This window comes from Triticum dicoccoides, chromosome 2A (genome assembly GCF_002162155.2).
Source record: "Triticum dicoccoides isolate Atlit2015 ecotype Zavitan chromosome 2A, WEW_v2.0, whole genome shotgun sequence".
Lineage (NCBI taxonomy): Eukaryota > Viridiplantae > Streptophyta > Magnoliopsida > Poales > Poaceae > Triticum > Triticum dicoccoides.
This window is the reverse complement of record NC_041382.1, coordinates 361,888,212-361,908,066: the sequence shown is the minus strand read 5'-3', so window position 1 is coordinate 361,908,066 and position 19,855 is coordinate 361,888,212.

The following is a 19,855-nucleotide window of genomic DNA, read 5'->3' as shown; positions in this document are numbered from 1 at the left end:
ATCTGGATCAGTGTCAAAACTTGCATCGACGTAACCCTTTACGACGAACCTTTTGTCACCTCCATAATCGAGAAACATATCCTTATTCCACTAAGGATAATTTTGACCAATGTCCAGTGATCTACTCCTAGATCACTATTGTACTCCCTTGCCAAACTCAGGGCAGGGTATACAATAGGTCTGGTACACAGCATGGCATACTTTATAGAACCTATGGCTGAGACATAGGGAATGACTTTCATTATCTCTCTATCTTCTGTCGTGGTCGGGTTTTGAGTCTTACTCAACTTCACACCTTGTAACACAGGCAAGAACTCCTTTTTGACTGTTCCATTTTGAACTACTTCAAAATTTTGTCAAGGTATGTACTCATTGAAAAACTTATCAAGCGTCTTGATCTATCTCTATAGATCTTGATGCTCAATATCTAAGCAGGTTCACCAAGGTCTTTCTTTGAAAAACTCCTTTCAAACATTCCTTTATGCTTTGTAGAATAATTCTACATTATCTCCGATCAACAATATGTCATTCACATATACTTATCAGAAATGTTGTAATGCTCCCACTCACTTTCTTGTAAATACAGGCTTCACCGCAAGTCTGTATAAAACTATATGCTTTGATCAACTTATCAAAGCGTATATTCCAACTCTGAGATGCTTGCACCAGTCCATAGATGGATCGCTGGAGCTTGCATATTTTGTTAGTATCTTTAGGATTGACAAAACCTTTTGGTTGCATCATATACAACACTTCTTTAATAAATCCATTAAGGAATGTAGTTTTGTTTATCCATTTGCCAGATTTCATAAAATGTGGCAATTGCTAACATGATTCGGACAGACTTAAGCATAGATACGAGTGAGAAACTCTCATCGTAGTCAACACCTTGAACTTGTCGAAAACCTTTTTGTGACAATTCTAGCTTTGTAGATAGTAACACTACTATCAGCGTTCGTCTTCCTCTTGAAGATCCATTTAATCGCAATGGCTCGTCGATCAATGGGCAAGTCAATCAAAGTCCATACTTTGTTCTCATACATGGATCTCATCTCAGATTTCATGGCCTCAAGCCATTTCGCGGAATCTGGGCTCATCATCACTTCCTCATAGTTTGTAGGCTCATCATGGTCAAGTAACATGACCTCCAGAATAGGATTACCGTACCACTCTGGTGCGGATCTCACTCTGGTTTACCTACAAGGTTCGGTAGTAACTTGATCTGAAGTTACATGATCATCATCATTAGCTTCCTCACTAATTGTTGTAGTAGTCACAGGAACAGATTTCTGTGATGAACTACTTTCCAATAAGGGAGCAGGTGCAGTTACCTCATCAAGTTCTACTTTTCTCCCACTCACTTATTTCGAGAGAAACTCCTTCTCTAGAAAGGATCCATTCTCAGCAATGAATATCTTGCCTCCGGATCTGTGATAGAAGGTGTACCCAACATTTTCTTTTGGGTATCCTATGAAGATTTACTTCTCCGATTTGGGTTCGAGTTTATCATGTTGAAACTTTTTCACATAAGCATCGCAGTCCCAAACTTTAAGAAACGACAGCTTAGGTTTCTCGCCAAACCACAGTTCATACGGTGTCGTCTCAACGGATTTAGATGGTGCCCTATTTAACGTGAATGTAGCTGTCTCTAATGCAAAACCCCAAAACGATAGTGGTAATTTGTAAGAGACATCATAGATCGCACCATATCTAATAAAGCACGGTTAGGACGTTCGGACACACCATTGCACTGTGGTGTTCCAGGTGGCGTGAGTAGTGAAACTATTTCACATTATTTTAACTGAAGGCCAAACTCGTAACTCAAATATTTTACTTCTGCGATCATATCGTAGAAACTTTTATTTTTGTTACGATGATTCTCCACTTCACTCTGAAATTCTTTGAACTTTTCAAATATTTCAGACTTGTGTATCATCAAGTAGATATACCCATATCTGCTCAAATCATCTGTGAAGGTCAGAAAATAATGATACCCGCCGCGAGCCTCAACATTCATCGGACTGCATACATTAGTATGTATTATTTCCAATAAGTCAGTTGCTTGCTCATGAGGCACGGTTCGCAAGCATCAACTGATTCATAATCAAGTGATTCCAAAAGCCCATCAACATGGATTTTCTTCATGCGCTTTACACCAATATGACCTAAACGGCAGTGCCACAAATAAGTTGCACTATCATTATTAACTTTGCATCTTTTGGTTTCAATATTATGAATATGTGTATTACTATGATCGAGATCCAATGAACCATTTTCATTGGGTGTGTAACCATATATGTAAACAGAACAACAATTTATTCTCTTACTTAAATGAATAACCGTATTGCAATAAACATGATCAAATCATATTCATGCTCAATGCAAACACCAAATAACACATATTTAGGTTCAACACTAATCTCGAAAGTATAGGGAGTCTGCGATGATGATCATATCAATCTTGGAACCACTTCCAACACACATCATCACTTCACCCTTAACTAGTCTCTGTTCATTCTGCAACTCCCGTTTCGAGTTACTACTATTAGCAACTGAACCAGTATCAAATACCGGGGGGTTGCTATGAACACTAGTAAAATACACATCAATAATCTGTATATCAAATATACCTTTGTTCTCCTCGCCATCCTTCTTATCCGCCAAATACTTGGGGCAATTCCGCTTCCAATGACCAGTCCCTTTGCAGTAGAAGCACTCAGTTTCAGGCTTAGGTCCAGACTTCGGTTTTTCACTTGAGCAGCAACTTGCTTGCCGTTCTTCTTGAAGTTCCCCTTTCTTCCCTTTGTCCCTTTTATTGAAACTAGTGGTTTTTGTTTACCATCAACACTTGATGCTTTTCTTGATTTCTACCTTCGTCGATTTCAGCATCACGAAGAGCTTGGGAATCGTTTCCGTTATCCCTTGCATATTATAGTTCATCACGAAGTTCTATTAACTTGGTGATGGTGACTAGGGAATTCTGTCAATCACTATTTTATCTGGAAGATTAACTCCCACTTGATTCAATCGATTGTAGTATCCAGACAATCTGAGCACATGCTTACTGCTTGAGCTATTCTCCTCCATCTTTTAGCTATAGAACTTGTTGGAGACTTCATATCTCTCAACTCGGCTATTTGCTTGAAATATTAACTTCAACTCCTGGAACATCTCATATGTTCCATGACGTTCAAAATGTCTTTGAAGTCCCGATTCTAAGCCGTTAAGCATGGTGCACTAAACTATCAAGTAGTCATCATATTGAGCTAGCCAAACGTTCAGAACGTCTGCATCTGCTCTGCAATAGGTCTGTCACCTAGCGGTGCATCAAGGACATAATTCTTCTGTGCAGCAATGAGGATAATCCTCAGATCACGGATCCAATCCGCATCATTGCTACTAACATTTTTCAACTTAGTTTTCTCTAGGAACATATAAAAATTAAACGGGGAGCAACATCGTGAGCTATTGATCTACAACATAGATATGCTAATACTACCAGGACTAAGTTCATGATAAATTAAAGTTCAATTAATCATATTACTTAAGAACTCCCACTTAGATAGACATCCCTCTAATCATCTAAGTGATCACGTGATCCAAATCAACTAAACCATAACCGATCATCACGTGAAATGGAGTAGCTTTGAATGGTGAACATCATTATGTTGATCATATCTACTATATGATTCACGCTCGACCTTTCGGTCTCAGTGTTCCGAGGCCATATATGCATATGCTAGGCTCGTCAAGTTTAACCTGAGTATTCTGCGTGTGCAAAACTGGCTTGCACCCGTTGTAGATGGACGTAGAGCTTATCACACCCGATCGTCACGTGGTGTCTGGGCACGACGAACTTTGGCAACGGTGCATACTCAGGGAGAACACTTTTATCTTGAAATTTAGTGAGAGATCATCTTATAATGCTACCGCCGAACTAAGCAAAATAAGATGTATAAAAGATAAACATCACATGCAATCAAAATATGTGACATGATATGGCCATCATCATCTTGTGCCTTTGATTTCCATCTCCAAAGCATCGTCATGATTTTCATCGTCACTGGCATGACACCATGATCTCCATCATCTTGATCTATATCAATGTGTCATCACATGGTCGTCTCGCCAACTATTGCTCTTGCAACTATTGCTATCGCATAGCGATAAAATAAAGCAATTATTTGGCGCTTGCATCTTATGCACTAAAGGGACAACCATAAGGCTTCTGCCAGTTGCCGATAACTTCAACAAAACATGATCATATTCTACAACAACTTATATCTCATCACGTCTTGACCATATCACATCACAACATACCCTGCAAAAACAAGTTAGACGTCCTCTACTTTGTTGTTGCAAGTTTTACGTGGCTACTACGGGCTGAGCAAGAACCGTTCTTACCTACGCATCAAAACCACAACGATAGTTTGTCAAGTTGGTGTTGTTTTAACCTTCGCAAGGACCGGGCGTAGCCACACTCGGTTCAACCAAAGTTGGAGAAACTGACACCCGCCAGGCACTTGTGTGCAAAGCACATCGGTAGAACCAGTCTCGCGTAAGCGTACGCGTAATGTCGGTCCGGCCGCTTCATCCAACAATACCGCCGAACCAAAGTGTGACATGCTGGTAAGCAGTATGACTTATATCGCCCACAACTCAATTGTGTTCTACTCGTGCATATTACATCAACGCATAAAACCAGGCTCGGATGCCACTGTTGGGGAACGTAGCAATTTCAAAAAAAATCCTACGCACACGCAAGATCATGGTGATGCATAGCAACGAGAGGGGAGAGTGTTGTCTACGTACCCTCGTAGACCGGAAGCGGAAGTGTTATAACAACGCGGTTGATGTAGTCATACGTCTTCACGGCCCGACCGATCAAGCACCAAAACTACGACACCTCCGAGTTCTAGCACACGTTTAGCTCGATGATGATCCCCGGACTCCGATCCAGCAGAATGTCGGGGAAGAGTTCTGTCAGCACGACGGCGTGGTGACGATCTTGATGTTCTACCGTCGCAGGGCTTCGCCTAAGCACCGCTACAATATTATCGAGGATTATGGTGGAGGGGGGCACCACACACGGCTAAGAGATCAATGATCAATTGTTGTGTCTATGGGGTGCCCCCTGCCCCCGTATATAAAGGAGTAAGGGAGGGAGGCGGCCGGCCTAGGAGGAGGGCGCGCAAAGGGGGGGGTCCTACTCCCACCAGGAGTAGGACTCCTCCTTCCCTTGTTGGAGTAGGAGCGAAGGAAAGAGGGGGAGAGGAACAAGGATAAGTTGGCTGCACCCCTTGTCCAATTCAGACCAGAGGGTGGCGTGCGCCTCCTTCCTTTTGGCCTGCCTCCTCTATTCCCGTATGGCCCAATAAGGCCCATATACTTCCCGGTGAATTCCCATAACTCTCCGGTACTCCGAAAAATACCCGAATCACTCAGAACCTTTCCGATGTCCGAATATAGTTGTCCAATATATCGATCTTTACGTCTCGACCATTTCGAGGCTCCTCGTCATGTCCCCATTCTCATCCGGGACTCCGAACTCCTTCGGTAAATCAAAACTCATAAACTCATAATATAACTGTCATCGAAACCTTAAGCGTGCGGACCCTACGGGTTCAAGAACAATGTAGACATGACCGAGACACGTCTCCGGTCAATAACCAATAGCGGAACCTGGATGCTCATATTGGCTCCCACATATTCTATGAAGATCTTTGTCGGTCAGACCGCATAACAACATACGTTGTTCCCTTTGTCATCGGTATGTTACTTGCCCGAGATTCGACCGTCGGTATCTCAATACCTAGTTCAATCTCGTTACCGGCAAGTCTCTTTACTCGTTCTGTAATACATCATCCTGCAACTAACTCATTAGTTGGAATGCTTGCAAGGCTTAAGTGATGTGCATTACCAAGAGGGCCCAGAGATACCTCGCTGACAATCGGAGTGACAAATCCTAATCTCGAAATACGCCACCCAACAAGTACCTTTGGAGACACCTGTAGAGCACCTTTATAATCACCCAGTTACGTTGTGACGTTTGGTAGCACACAAAGTGTTCCTCTGGTAAACGGGAGTTGCATAATCTCATAGTCATAGGAATATGTATAAGTCATGAAGAAAGCAATAGCAACAAACTACACGATCAAGTGCTATGCTAACGGAATGGGTCAAGTCAATCATATCATTCTCCTGATGATGTGATCCCATTAATCAAATGAAAACCCATGTCTATGGTTAGGAAACATAACCATGTTTGATCAACGAGCTAGTCAAGTAGAGGCATACTAGTGACACTCTGTTTGTCTATTTATTCATACATGTATTATGTTTCTGGTTAATACAATTCTAGCATGAATAATAAACATTTATCATGATATAAGGAAATAAATAATAACTTTATTATTGCCTCTAGGACATATTTCCTTCATTTAGCCACCATATATGCTAGTGCTTGCAACAGCTGCACCTCATACCTTTTCCCTACCCATAAGCTTAAGTTGTCTTGATCGCGAGGGTGTGAGATTGCTGAGTCCCCGTGACTCAAATTTTACTTCCAAAACCAGATGCAGGTGCCGATGATACCATTCCAGGAGATGCGATTGAACTCAAGTGGGAGTTCCATGAGGACTCAGGACGATACTACGTTTCCTTTCCAGACGATCAGTAGTGGAGCCCAGTTGGGGCGATTGGGGATCTTATGCATTTGGGGTTGTCTTTATTTTGGTTCCGTAGTCGGACCTTGATTGTATCTTGATGATTGTAATGCTATATTTATGTATTGTGTGAAGTGGCGATTGTAAGCCAACTCCGTACCTCTTTCTTCTTCAGTACATGGGATGTGTAAAGATTACCCCTCTTGCGATGTTGCCTACAATGCGGTTATGCCTCTAAGTCATGCTCCGACACGTGGAAGATATAGCCGCATCGTGGGTGTTACATGTTGGTAATCAGAGCCATCCCCGACTTAGGACCCCCCCTGCTTGATCGAATCGCTGGCGTTGTTGAGTCTAGAAAAAATGTTTTTGAGTCTTTTAGGATTATATATATATCAGAGAGTAAGATTCTTTTTACTCTTCAGTCCCTTCGTCGCTCTGGTGAGGCATCCTGACGTAGAGTTTTGACTCCTCTCTTCTCAAATTTCACTAAAAACTTTTTTAGGATCACGCGGGTATCTTGGAATCGTTTCGATGGTTTTGTGACGAGAACATTGTTCTTGGTGCCTCCTGAAATTTAGGGGTTGTGGCAGTGTCCCTGAGAGTTGAGCTCCGAGGTGTTGTCGTCACAATTTTATCGTTGCAGTTCTGGAATACCTGAGTTTCGCCGACATCGAAAATATCTTTTATGCAGTTGTTGGTGAAATAACCTCGACGCCACCCAGTATTGGGGCGGGAGTTCGGGAGTATTGCCATAACTCGTATAACGGATGCTTTTCGAAGGTTGAGGTAAATGATTTCTGAAGGTTTCTTGGTTATGTGTTGAAGGATGGATACAGCTGGATGTATGATTTGCTAGTTTTGGGTGAGATATTATGCTTACCCTGTATCCCCAACACCTGATTGCATAACCATAAAATTTTGGGAGTTTCATGTAGCTCTAGTATTTCTTCCGTGGATATTTGGTTTGTGATTGGGTAATCCTTACCAAGTATTTGTTCATGTCTATACCTTGTTGTTTTATTATTCATCTACCTCTATCTAAGTGGCTTCTCAATTTATGGAAGTGTGACCATTTAATTTGGAATTCATTCGTTCATTCTTGTTCGAATGTTAAGACTATATGTTGCAATTACGATCCTTTTGATTCAGCTTGAATATATGTCTTTCAAGATGCAAACGGATGTCACCCTCTTCAGGATGGCTCCTCCAACGCATCAGAATCCGGAACCATGACCACCACCACCTCCACCCCCACCTCCGAAGGCATGGCAAGCTGTGATGGCTGCTACCAACGCCAACACGCAGCTGATTATGCAACTCTTGCAAGAGCGCAACCAAGGAAATCAAGGCAATGGCAACAATCAAACTCAGTTTCCTACACTCAACCAGTTCCTCGCAAACCAGCCAAAGACCTTCAGTAACTGTGTCGAGGCCACAGACGCTGCTGATTGGCTCGTGGATATCTGCAAACATTTTGAGTGCAGCAACATCAGGCATGAGGACTTTGTCAAGTTTGCTTCGTTCCAACTCAAAGACTAAGCTGCTGAGTGGTATCAGCAATACAAAGATTCCAGAGGAGGTCGTGTGATTACCTGGGATGATTTCCGCCAAGACTTCAGAGCTCACCACATTCCTCAGAGTGTTGTTGAGAGCAAGCGTGAGGAGTTCTGCAATCTGAAGCAAGGCAGCTTGTCTATTTGCGAATACAACATCGTGTTCTAGAGGCTCGCTTGTTTCGGCAAGCAAGACGTCCCTGACGAGAAGAGCATGATTTATCAGTTCAGAGGTGGCCTCAGAGAAGATCTGCAACTAGCTCTTGTGCTTTTTGAGCCGAAAAAGTATGATGAGTTCTACAATATGGCACTAAAGCAAGAGACTGCCCAGCTCAAGTGCGATGCTTCCAAGAAGAGAGTCAGGGATGCAACTCCTTCTTCCTCAACTCAAGTGGCAGCTAAGCAGCAAAAGTATTGGTTGCCTCCTCCTCCTCCGTTCCGCCAGCCTTCTCAGCAGAAGAGCAAATGTGGCAATGGATCTTCCCACCCACCCAACCCAGGCTTTTAGAACAAGACTTCGTCTCATGCTCCAAGGTTAAGTGCTCCGTATCACCGTCCGCTTTCAGAGGTTACGTGCAACAAGTGTCAGCAGAAGGGTCACTATGCAAACAAATGCTTCAACCAGAGGCGTCTTCCTCCTCCTCCTCCTGTGAGATCTGCTAGCAATGTAGTGGTCAAGCATAATCCCAAGTTTGCAAAGGTCAACATGATGAACGCAACTCAGGCAGAGGACTCGTCAGAAGTGATCATGGGTAACCTTCCTGTTAATGATATTCCTGCAAGAGTTCTTTTTGATACTGGTGCATCGCATTCTTTCATGTCATTCCCTTTTGTATTGAAGCACAATGTTGACACAGAGGTTTTGTCCAAAGTCATGCAAGTTGTTTCTCCCGGAAAGCTTATGACTTCTAGTTTGGTTGCTCCCGATGTCTCTGTTCAGTTTGGAGACTATAAATTTCTGTCCTCTCTAGTGGTTCTTGGTAACTCGGATATTGATCTAATTCTCGGCATGGACTGGCTTTCTAAGCACAAGGCTCAACTTGATTGTGCTGCCAGGCAGATTCAATTGACACACTCATCTGAGGATGTGATTGTGTTTGCCGCTCGTGACGATACCATTCGACTGTTTTCTCTCAATGAGAAGGGAGAGTTGGATGCCATCTCTCAGATTCCAGTCGTTTGCGAATATCAAGACGTCTTTCCAGAAGAGCTTCTAGGAATGCTGTCGGTGTCAAAACCAGAGGATCTCGGGTAGGGGGTCCCGAACTATGCGGCTAGGCCGGATGGTAACAGGAGGCAAGGGACATGAAGTTTTACCCAGGTTTGGGCCCTCTTGATGGAGGTAAAACCCTACGTCCTGCTTGATTAATATTGATGATATGGGTAGTACAAGAGTAGATCTACCACGAGATCGGAGAGGCTCAACCCTAGAAGCTAGCCTATGGTATGATTGTTGTTCTGTAAGTTGTCCTAAGGACTAAAACCCTCCGGTTTATATAGACACCGGAGAGGGTTAGGGTTACACAAAGTCGGTTACAATGGTAGGAGATCCATATATCCGTATCGCCAAGCTTGCCTTCCACGCCAAGGAAAGTCCCTCCCGGACACGGGACGAAGTCTTCAATCTTGTATCTTCATAGTCCAGGAGTCCGGCTGAAGGTATAGTCCGGCCATCCGGACACCCCCTAATCCAGGACTCCCTCAGTAGCCCCTGAACCAGGCTTCAATGACGATGAGTCCGGCGCGCAGATTGTCTTCGGCATTGCAAGGCAGGTTCCTCCTCCAAGTACTTCATAGAAGATTTTGAACACAAAGATAGTGTCCGGCTCTGCAAAATAAGTTTCCACATATTGCCACAGAGAGAATTATATTTACACAAATCTAATCTGCTGACATATTCCGTAGTGTGTCATCGCCACGACCAAGCCTTTATTTGAATCGTTTCATTGTCCCACCTCAGCGTGTCATGCGAGGCAGTTTCCTTGGCACGTCTCGTCAAAGCAGAGATCATGTCCCCTTATTCCGGGATTCTCATCAATATGGGCGTGGGTAACCCAACTGTGCCATTGATTACGGCGCTGGGAGATAAGCGAGTTTTACCAGGCTGGTGGGGACACGTAGTTGTGTCCACCCATATAAGGGGATAAGAATCCACCTTTTCACCTACGCCTTCTTCCTACTCTGCCTATTCATTATCGCGCACTCGAGCTCCAGCGCCCAAGTCCACACTCCCCACCTCAACCTTCTCCAGCCATGTCCGGAGCGGGAGGCAAGTGGATGGTCTCCTCCGTCACGGAGGAACACATCAAAAAACAGAGGAAGGCCGGATACTTGTCTAACAACATCGCGTACCGGCTTCCCGAAGAGGGGCAACTCCTCCACACCCCATGGCCCCATGAGAGGGTAGTGTTCCTTCCCCACTTCCTCCGCGGACTGGGCTTTCCTATCCACCCATTCGTTCGGGGACTCATGTTCTACTACGGCCTGGATTTCCATGATCTAGCCCCGAACTTCATCCTCAACATCTCGGTGTTTATCGTCGTGTGCGAGGCTTTCCTCCGCATCCACCCCCATTTTGGCCTATGGCTCAAGACTTTCAATGTCAAGCAGAAGGTGGTGCGCAGAAACCAGGCGGAGTGCGGAGGCGCCATGGTGGGCAAGATGCCCAACGTTTTATGGCTCGAGGGATCCTTTGTGGAGACCCTGAAGGGGTGGCAATCGGGGTTGTTTTACATCACCGAGCCGCGCGACCCTGAGTGGGTCGCAGCCCCCGAGTTCCGGTCCGGACCCCCAACGCGGCTCACGTCCTGGAAAGAGACGGGCCTGTTGTGGAGCAGCAAAGGAGAGGTGACTGGACTGCAAACATGCATCCAAACCCTGGTGGACAAGAAGCTCAAGCTTGTCAACATAGTCCAGGTTATGCTCATCCGCCAGATCCTCCCGTGTCAACAACGGGCCTTCAATCTGTGGGAGTTCAACCCGGTGCAGCATCGAACTCCGAGCAGGCTCTTCGACACGATGTATGAAGATGCCTGGAAGGTGCTTTTCAAGGGCGCCGAGGCTCCCGCATCAGCTACCGAGGATCGCGGATTCAGCGCGCAGCGTCAAGCTGGCGTGGTAAGTTGTTTGTGCCTTTTACAGGGTATTAGTTTTTCATAGTTTAACTCTATGCGGGATCTAAGCTCCCTTACCTTTGACAGGATTGGCAGGCGAAGTCCGGACAGATCGACTGTCCGGCTCCTTTGCCCGAAGACCCAGCCGATGCCCGCTTGGCGAAGCTGCTGGTTCCGGCACCCTATGTGGTGCCGGAGAAGAAGGCCACGAAGAAGGCCACGGGGACTCGAAAAAGTGCCCGACGCCAGGAGGTGTCGGTTTCATCATCCGACGGCTCCAAGGCGCATTCCTCCCGTGAAGAAGAGACCTCTCCCCCTCCAGCGGGGGGAGATAAGAAAAGGAAGGCCGCCCTCTCTGGGGAGGCCGAAGGGTCCAAGAAGGGGAAAACCCTTCCTCCCGACTACTCCACCAACACCGACGACGGCGTAGAGGAGTGGCCGCTCAGGGCCAAGCCCCTGGCGAAATTGTAAGTATCCGGATACCAGAGTAATTCATAGTATTCCTTTATTGCATAGCTTTCCCTTATGTCGTATATGATTATGCAGCTCACCCAAAGACCAGCTCGACGCGCCGTTGAGCGGTTCACTGGACTCGTCGGATGTGAATTCACTTCCGACGGCTACCTCCCCTGCCCTACGGACGATGCCAAAGTGTTGTCCCACCAGGTTCCAAGACGGGAGGAGGTGGTCCTGGAGGCGCCGCAAGGCGACCTCCCGGACTCCAGGAGTAAAGGGGATAAACCCCCCCAGGGTTCCAAGTCCGCCTCTAGGCCGGACACCGCCCCGGAACCTTCAAAGGTTCCAGAGTCCGGCGGGCGACCTCCTTCCAAGAGGGGCAAGCCCACCATGCCGGTGACCCCCGTCCAATCGGAGGCGCCGGACAATCTGTTGGAGGTGCTCAAAGGCGCCTCCATTGACGAGGAGCACTGCACCATTATGAGTGCGGTGGTCCAGAAGGTTCAGTCCGCCAAGAGCGGACTGACTGAAGCTTGTGCTAGCCTTTTAACAGGCTTTGAGGAGTAAAGAATGTGTAAATAATATTACCGCATAGACAGTAGCCCCTGATGCTCTGTTTGGCATTCGGGAAGAAAAGCCGAATAGAGGATCAAATAAAATTCGCAGGAGTCTAACAAAAAGGAGTTAATATGCGTATGCAGGCTTCTCTGCTGGCGTCCGCCGCACTGACTGCGGAAGTGGACACGCTAAAGCAAAATCTCGACCAGTCCGAGCAAGAGCTTGGGCGTGCCAAGAAGTAGCTCTAGGACAAGGAAGGTAAGAAATACCTTGTTTAAATATATATATATATATATATATATATATATATATATATATATAAAGTGCAATTGCAAAAAATGACAGGATTATCGTGGCTATTGTAGGGGCCACGTCTGAGGTGGCGACCCTTAAGAAAGTGTTGTTCGAGGCCGAGAAGACGGCGGCCATGGAGCACACCGAGCGGGGGAAGTATGAGGCCCAGGTTGGCAAGGTGCGGCAAGAGCTCCAGGCTCTCATGAAAAAACATGAGAGTTTGGAGCTTGACTCAAAGACGCGAGCATCCGAGCTCGCGGTGGCTATTAAAAATGCCAAGTCTGCCAAGGCCGAATCCCAGAAGACCCTCCAGGAGTTGGATGCGGTGAAAAAGATAGCGGTGGGTAAGGCATTCTTTATGCAAAGCAAACACATAAACGTGAGTTACTTGTTACTTACCCGAATCTGGAGCTCTCCAGGAGCATTCACAGATCTTCCCCGTAGCGTGTCCGATGCCGCCGCATTCTATCGAGCCGAGGAGGGCAGCTCGATAGAGAAGGTGTTTTGGTCTCAGTATGCTGAGGCCGGACACCCCGTGCCCCTGAGAGACCAGCTGAAGCAACTGGTCGAGGTGCACAAGGCGGCCGAACAGGCCATGAAGGGCCTCATAGTTCGGCTGTGGCCTGGAGAGGCTCTGCTTGGGAGCTATTTCAGGCTTGTGCGGCGGCTGGTGGGGGCCTGTCCAAGGCTCGAAGTCATCAAGCGCTCTGTCAGCATTGAAGGTGCCCGTAGGGCCCTTGCCCATGCTAAGGTGCACTGGGGCAAGATGGATGCTAAGAAGCTTGTGAAGGACAGGCCACCGCCGGCGAAAGAGCATCGTAAGCCCGAGAATTATTATAAGGATGTTCTGAAGGGTGCCTGCCTTATGGCGGATGAATGTTCCAAGGATGTAATTTTTGAGTAAAACTCGCTCGTTTTGTCTTGTGCGCTAAAAACTTGTTCATATGCGCTAAGCAATGCTGTTGGAATTTAAAATATTACCTTCTGCGCGGCTGTTTATCAATTCTGAGAGATGGCGAGTTGTCGGCTTCTGCCCCCGTGCCGCTAATGTTGGGGTGTTCGGGGATAAACCTGAGCGCTCTTTTTCCCATGTTTGGGTCCTTCGAGGGAGGCGCTCAGCACAACGAACAAGGCAATCGGGCTATAATGCATGAACACTCTCACTTAGCCATAGAATTCTATAATTTTAAATTTTGTCGAAGCCCCTGGTATTCAGAAGACCGAGTTCGGGACGCTATCCACGCCTTGGACGGACAGAGCCGACTCCTCGCTCTAAGCGGCATAAGTCTTTAGGGACTCGAAAAACCTCTCGAACAGCGACCAGCTCTCGCTTCATCATGACAGTCAGTTTTAGCTTTCTCTACTGAGGTGCTCGACCCAGCTCAACTGGGGCACAATCGCAGTAGTTCTCCTAGTGCTACCTTAGCCAACATAGCGGAACGTAAGGCACCAAAACATAGGAGCCGTGCAAACCCAACTATTGACCCAAGACATGATTCGGAGCCGATGCATATAATGCTATAAGTTCGGGGTGCCACACTTGTTAAAGTGTTCGGACTTCTCACACCATATTGAGGGGTACTAAAGCCCCTGGCGTATTTTGGCCGTACCAAAGTGTACGGGTGCAACATGTTGTTAAGGAACATATATTTGTAAAAAAAGAGTAATGCAAAAATAGACAAAAGCTATGCATTGTTTATTAAAAAGGGCTGCGATCAAAGCAGAACGATAGAAATAATGCGATAAGCAAAAGGTTGGACTATTTAACATGTCCGTTCCAGGGGCAGGCTGCGGAATGGTATGCGAAACAGGTATACTGCTCGTGATAGAGACCACCTGGGAGTTCCGTAATGCGGCATGGCTTGTCTTCTTCCCTGGTTCTTGCATCGTTTGTGCGGCAATTGGACTGCCGAACAGGCCTTCCAAAGAATGGAGTCCTCAAAGTAAGAGAAAATTAAAAAATCGGCAGCCCCTGGTGCGGTTTAAGCCGTGTTTCGGGCGTGCCGTGATGGTGCCCCTCCCTCTGTACCCATGGTATTTTTAGAGCGTGGTTATGTACGCGAAGCACTGGTGTCGCATTTTTGCGAGGGCTGGGGTTGGGGCCGCATTGCTACGCCTGCTCGAAATGTGCCAGGCGGTCTTGTTGTAGGTTACTCCAGGCGCGCTTGACGGTGTCCGGACGTTTAATGGCCGGACTTGAGAACTGCCTGGAGAGGCTGCTTTGTACTTCCGCTGCAAGGGCCGCCGTGTGCTCCTCCGTTCGGAGGGAGCGTTCGGTGTTTCCATTGACCGTAATTACTCCTCGAGGGCCTGGCATCTTGGGCTTAAGGTATGCGTAGTGAGGTACCGCATTGAACTTGGCGAATGCGGTTCGCCCGAGCAGTGCATGATAGCCACTGCGGAATGGGACTATGTCGAAGATTAACTCCTCGCTTCGGAAATTATCCAGAGATCCGAAGACCACTTCAAGTGTGACTGAGCCTGTACAGTTGGCCTCTACACCTGGTATTACACCTTTAAAGGTCACTTTGGCGGGCTTAATCCTCAAGGGATTTATGCCCATTTTCCACATTGTATCCTGGTAAAGCAGGTTCAGGCTGCTGCCGCCGTCCATAAGGACTCTAGTGAGATGAAATCCGTCAATAATTGGCTCTAGAACCAATGCGGGAATCCGCCCTGACGGGTGCTAGTGGGATGGTCCCTTCGATCAAAGGTGATCGGGCAGGAGGACCATGGGTTGAACTTTGGGGCGACTGGCTCTACCGCGTATACGTCCCTTAACGCGCGCTTCCGCTCCCTCTTGGGGATGTCGGTTGCGTATATCATGTTGACCGTCCGCACTTGTGGGGGAAAACCCTTCTTTCCACTGTTGTTCAGTGGTCGGGGCTCTTTGTCGTCGTCGCTATGCAGTCCCTTGTCAGTATTTTCAGCATTTAACTTGCCTGCCTGCTTGAACACCCAACAATCCCTATTGGTGTGATTGGCCGGCTTTTCAGGGGTGCCATGTATCTGGCACAAGCGGTCGAGTATTCGGTCCAAACTAGACGGGCCCCTAGGATTTCTTTTGAATGGCTTTTTCCGCTGACCGGATTTATAGCCTCTGAATCCGGCATTAACTGTCGTATCCTTAGCATTGTCGCCGTTAATGCGGCGCTTCTGCTTGTTGCGACGCGACCTGCCACTACTGTCCCTGGTATCCGAATTACTAGGGTTCTTGGTCATATTGTTGCTATGAGCAAGCCAGATATCTTCTCCCACGCAAAAGCGGGTCATGAGTGTCGTGAGTGCTGCCATAGATTTCGGCTTTTCCTGTCCAAGGTGCCGGGCAAGCCACTCATCACGGATATTGTGCTTGAAGGCTGCTAGGGCCTGTGAGTCCGGACAGTCGACTATTTGATTTTTCTTTGTTAGGAACCGTGTCCAGAATTGCCTGGCCGATTCCTCTGGCTGCTGAATTACGTGGCTTAGGTCATCGGCATCTGGTGGTTGCACATAAGTGCCCTGGAAATTGTCAAGGAATGCGTCTTCCAGGTCCTCCCAACAACTGATTGATCCTGCTGGCAAGCTGTTAAGCCAATGCCGAGCCGGTCCTTTAAGCTTGAGTGGGAGGTATTTGATGGCGTGGAGATCATCACCGTGGGCCATGTGGATATGAAGGAGATAATCCTCGATCCATACCGCGGGATCTGTTGTGCCATCATATGATTCGATGTTTACGGGTTTGAAACCCTCGGGGATTTGATGATCCATTACTTCGTCTATGAAGCATAGTGGGTGTGCGGCGCCTCTGTACTGGGCTATATCACGATGTAGCTCCAATGAGCTTTGTCTACTGTGTTCAGCCCTACCGGATTTGTGTCTGGCGTGACGGTTATCGTCTCGAGTCGTGGGGCGCCCACATGATCCATAGATCGATCTTGTTAGCCTTGCCTTGTCCTCCAACGTATCTAGCAGGTCTGGAGCATTTTCCCGTGCCTTGGTATGGGGTGCAGCTTGAGTGGAGGGCCGAGAGGCCTCTCTGTCGCGGTCGCGAGGTGGCTGGTCGGCCGTATCAAGTGCTAGTGATGTAGGTTTGAGTGCTTCCTCCTCTAATCGAGGTAGCAACTTGCGCTTTGGGTAGCTCTTGGAGGGGCATTTGAGTTTATGCTCTTCGGCCGCAAGGACTTCAGTCCATCTGTCGACTAGCAAATCTTGATTAGCTCTAAGCTGTTGCTGTTTTTTCTTGAGGCTTCTTGCCGTGGCCATAAGCCTGCGTTGAAAACGCTCTTGCTCGACGGGATCCTCTGGCACGATGATTTCGTCGTCGTCGAGGCTTCCCTCGTCTTCGGAGGCAGGCATATAATTATCGTCCTCGACCTCTCTGTCTGCCGCTCTCTCATGAGGGCTGGCTTCTCCATCCTCCTGTGCTGAATCTTGCTGGAGGGGGTTTTCTTCGGCACTCTCCGGAGTATTATTATCTCCCGTGCTGGAATCACCGTATTTGTTTTGGCGGGATTTTGAGCGGCGCCGCTGACGCCGGCGCTTAGGCTGTTTCTTGGAGGGGTCATCCTCCGCTGTTCCATCGCCATCTCCTTCTTTTGGGGTGTCCACCATGTATATGTCATATGACGAGGTGGCTTTCCAGGGCCCAATAGGCGCTGGTTCTTCATCGTCTCCTGCATCGGCGTCCATACCGTCGATGTCTTCGGAGTCGAAGTCGAGCATGTCGGTTAAATCGTCGACAGTGGCTACAAAGTGGGTGCTGGGTGGGCTTTGAATTTCTTCATCGTCCATATCCCAACCTTGCTGACCGTAGTCCGTCCAGGGCTCTCCTGATAAAGAGAGAGACTTTAGTGTCTTCAGAATATCGCCAAAAGGCGAGTGCTGAAAGATGTCCGCAGCAGTAAACTCTATGATTGGCGCCCAATCGGATTCGATCGGCAGGGGCGCGGAGGGTTCGGAGCCCGGAGAGGAGTCCGGCTCCTTGGAATCATGAGTCTCGCGGAGTGCGGGGCTGGTGTTCGGCTCGATCGTTGTTGGGATCGCAGCCCCCAAGGTGGTGTCCAACCACCCATCCTCGATCGGCGCAGTTGGCTCTGAATTAAGGGTCGAAGCCGATGCGGGTGCGGCCTCTAGGGCACTGTTCGGCGGCAGAGATATATCATGCTCGTCGTGACAGTGCGGCGCACTCGGCAGTGGCTCGAATCCATCGAAGATCAAGTCCCTGCGGATGTCAGCCGTGTAGTTTAAACTTCCAAATCTGACCTGACGGCCAGGGGCATAGCTTTTGATCTGCTCCAAATGGCCAAGTAAATTGGCCCGCAATGCGAAGCCGCCGAAGACGAAGATCTGTCCGGGGAGTAAGGTCTCACCCTGGACTGCATCGCTATTGATGATCGTAGGAGCCATCAAGCCTAACGACGACGACACAGAGGAACTCTCAATGAAAGCACCAATGTCGGTCTCAAAACCGGCGGATCTTGGGTAGGGGGTCCCGAACTATGCGTCTAGGCCGGATGGTAACAGGAGGCAAGGGACACGAAGTTTTACCCAGGTTCGGGCCCTCTAGATGGAGGTAAAACCCTACGTCCTGCTTGATTAATATTGATGATATGGGTAGTACAAGAGTAGATCTACCACGAGATCGGAGAGGCTAAACCCTAGAAGCTAGCCTATGGTATGATTGTTGTTCTGTATGTTGTCCTACGGACTAAAACCCTCCGGTTTATATAGACACCGGAGAGGATTAGGGTTACACAAAGTCGGTTACAATGGTAGGAGATCCATATATCTGTATCGCCAAGCTTGCCTTCCACGCCAAGGAAAGTCCCTCCCGGACACGGGACGAAGTCTTCAATCTTGTATCTTCATAGTCCAGGAGTCCGGCTGAAAGTATAGTCCGGCCATCCGGACACCCCCTAATCCAGGACTCCCTCAAATGCCTCCTCACCGGCCATTTGAATTCGTCATCGATCTTGAGCCTGGCACGGAACCTGTTTGCAAACATCCTTACAAGCTTGGACCGAAATAGTTGAAGGAGCTGAAGAAACAACTCGATGAACAAGAGCATATGCGTCTCATCCGACCAAGTTCTTCACCTTTGGGTTGTGGTGTTCTTTTTGTCAAGAAGAAGTGTAACATCCCAAAATTCTAAATTTTGGAATGTTATAATAATTAGATAGATTTGATTGATTGACTGAAAGTGAGTGAAATTCGAAACTTTTTGAAAGTTAAATGAGAGGGAATAAAAGGACTTTCCCAAACTTTCATTGTGCATTTTGGTTGATCCTAGAAATTCTACGCAACTCAATGATCCACGGAGAGAGTTGGGGATTTCGTTATTTTCATATTTGAGTTCCCTCAAATTTTGAGAATAGGATCATTTGATTTTATTTATTTTATCATCAATTATTTCTATTACAAAAATATGAGAGAGGAAATAAAATGGCTTTCCCAAAATAAAGAAATATTGAGGATTTAATAATAAAATCAAATAAGATTTTATTTCGGAGTTTTTCGGTGTTTTATTTGAATTTAGGAAAAATGTGCGTTTTTCAAAATTGCATTTAGGGCCCAAACAAAGGTTCACCTTGTGCGGCTTGATTTTAGAAGCCCGTGAAAATTTATTTCGGAATTTTTGGAGTCCGTTTATTATTTCTTTTTATTTTTCTTCCGAGCGGAATAAAAAAAGCGAACCGACTTCGGGCCGTACCCAAGCGGGACACCGCCCGGGGGCAGCCTTTTAATAGCGCCGCCCCGAGCTGCCCCAGCCCATCAGCCCCGCCTCGATCCGCGCGCGCCGCCGGAGCCGCCGCCGCCGCCGCCGACGATTCCGCCACCCGAGGTTCGTCGCGCCTCGTTTTCCGTGCCGAAAAAAATTTTCGGCGTTCGTCATTTTTCTTTTTCTCGGATTAAATCCGCGATTTTTCTGATCGCGATTCCTGATCCGATTTTCGTTTTAGTATAACTTTTTGCTCGTTTATCGGAATTAGGCGATTCAAGCGCCTAGAGTTTCGTCTTGAAACCCTCTAACCGTTTAACCAACTTAAACAAGATTTTGCTACTGTAAAATTTGCCCTAGATCCAGATTACTAGAACGAAGTTGTTTTCTTTCGCCGTTCGTCTTTCGTTGCTTCGTTCGATTTGATTTTTCTTTTGCCAACCGGAGTTCTTAAGTTGAACCTTCTGGTTAGATCTCTTATTTGAGTTTTACCTGTGCATTAGATGAGTACTT